Source organism: Chrysochloris asiatica, unplaced genomic scaffold (genome assembly GCF_000296735.1).
Source record: "Chrysochloris asiatica unplaced genomic scaffold, ChrAsi1.0 scaffold00328, whole genome shotgun sequence".
NCBI lineage: Eukaryota > Metazoa > Chordata > Mammalia > Afrosoricida > Chrysochloridae > Chrysochloris > Chrysochloris asiatica.
Window position 1 is genome coordinate 466,090 of NW_006408846.1, and position 2,309 is coordinate 468,398.

Here is a 2,309-nt window from a genome sequence, read left to right on the forward strand (position 1 = left end):
ATCCAGAGGGTGTGGAGGAAGGTAGAATCTCCACTGAGTAGTATCCAATCTGTCTAGGCGGGGCTGATGAAAGGAAATGAGGATAGTCCTCTTGTGATATAATAGTAAATAATTGTTACCAGGACTGACTGTGAGGGCTGGAAATGTACAGGTAGACTTTTATAGCAAGCAGGGGAGTGATTAACTTTTCAGTCTAGGAGCAGAGGTCCCTGGGACCATCCATGGAGAAAAGCAGAGAGCAGGATCCTACCCAGAGAAGCAGTGACGCCAGATATGGAGGCAGAGATGATGATGTGGAGAGATGGAGCAGCTGGGGACTTTAGATCCAGAGAGGGAGAGGGGCTGTGTGCTGACGACCGGGGTGCAGGCTTGTAGTATATACCCTTTGGTTGGTTGATGATGCATGGAGGGGATTGTATCCATGGCAATGAAATGATATACGATAGAATGGATGTAAAACTAATGTTCTCTCATATAAACTATCACAAAATTCACAATAAAACATTAAAATCAAAACAAAACAAAACAAAAAACTACCAGCCATTTCTTGGGAGAAAGATGAAGCTTTCTGCTCCTGTTAAGATTTACAGCCTTGGAACCCCTATACAGGGTTGCTGTGAGTCAAAACAGATTCCACACCTCATAACCATCACCATACTATCTATAGTAGAGTGTTAGAGAGAGTGAGGAAGATGCTCAATGAGATGCATTGTCACAGTGGCTGCAACAATGGGCTTAGATATAACAATTGTGAAGATGACGCAGGATCAGACAGTGTTTCATTCCATTCCACATAGGGTTGCTATGAGTCAGAACCAGCTCGATGGCTCCTAACAACAACAATAGCAACAACATGCTGTTCATATAATTGAGCTGCAGAGGTAGGAGACAGTGAAGTTTACTTACTGTTGTTGTTAGGTGCATTGGCATTCCGACTCCTAGCAATGCTTTGCACAACAGAAGAAAACATTGCCCAGTCCTGTGCTATCCTCACAACCATTACACTTGAGTCCACTGCTGATCCCACTGTGCAAATACATTCCATCGAGGGGGTCTTCCTCTTTTTTGCTGACCCTCCACTTTACCAATCATGATGTCCCTCTCCAGGAACTGGTCCCTCCTGATAATATGTACAAAATGTGAGAGATGACGTCTCTCCATCCTGGCTTCTGAGGAGCATACTGATGGTGCTTCTTCAAGCACAGATTTGGTTATTCTGGCAGTTCATGGTACCTTTAACACCACAACAACACCATAACAAATGCATAAATTCTTCTATGGTTTTCCTTATTCATTGTCCAACTTTTACGTATTTATAAGGCTATAGAAAATACTATGACTTGGGTCAAGAGCACCTTAGTCCTCTCCTGATACCTTTGCTCTTGAACACTTTAAGGAGGTCTTGTGCAGCAGATTTGCCTAATGCAATACATCATTGGTTTCTTTACCACTGCTGCCATGAATGTTGATGGGAGGTCCAAGCAAAATGAAGTCTTTGACAACTTCAATATTTTCTTCATTTACCATGATGTTATTTATTGATCCAGTGGTGAGGATTTTTATCATCTTCGCTTTGAGGTGCAACCCATAATGAAGGCTGTGGTCCCTGAGCTTCGTGAGCAATTATTTTAAGTCCTCTTCACTTTCAGCAAGCAAAGTTGTATCATCTACATATCTTAGGTTGTTAATGAGTCTTCCTCCAATCCTGATGTCACATTCTTTTTCATATAATACAGTTTCTTGGATTGTTTGCTCAGAATTTAGATAGAATAGGCATGGTAAATGAATACAACCCTGGCACACATGTTTCCTAATTTTAAACCATTCAGTGTCCCCTTGTTCTGTTTGAAAGACTGCCTTTTGATATATATTCCTCATGAACACAATTAAGTGTTCTGGAATATCCATTCTTCGCAAAGTTAACCATAGCTTGTCATGATCCACACAGTTGAAAGTTTTTGCAACATAGATAAGCATTTTTCTGGTATTCTTTGCTTTCAGCCAAGCTCCATATGATAGCTTTTGTTGTATGTCCTCATCTGAATCTGGCTTGAACCTGTCAGTTCCCTCTCAATGTACTGTTGAAGCTGTGTATGAATTATCTTTAGCAAAAATTTACTTGCATGTTATTTTAATGACATAGTCTGATGATTTCTGCATTCTGTTGGGCCACCTCTCTTTGGAATGGACACAAGTATGGGTATCTTCCATACTTGCCAGGTGGCTGTCTCCCAAATTTATTGGCATAGATGAATGAGTACTTCCAGTGCAGTAGTTTGTTGAAAGATTTCAATTTGTATTCCATCAAT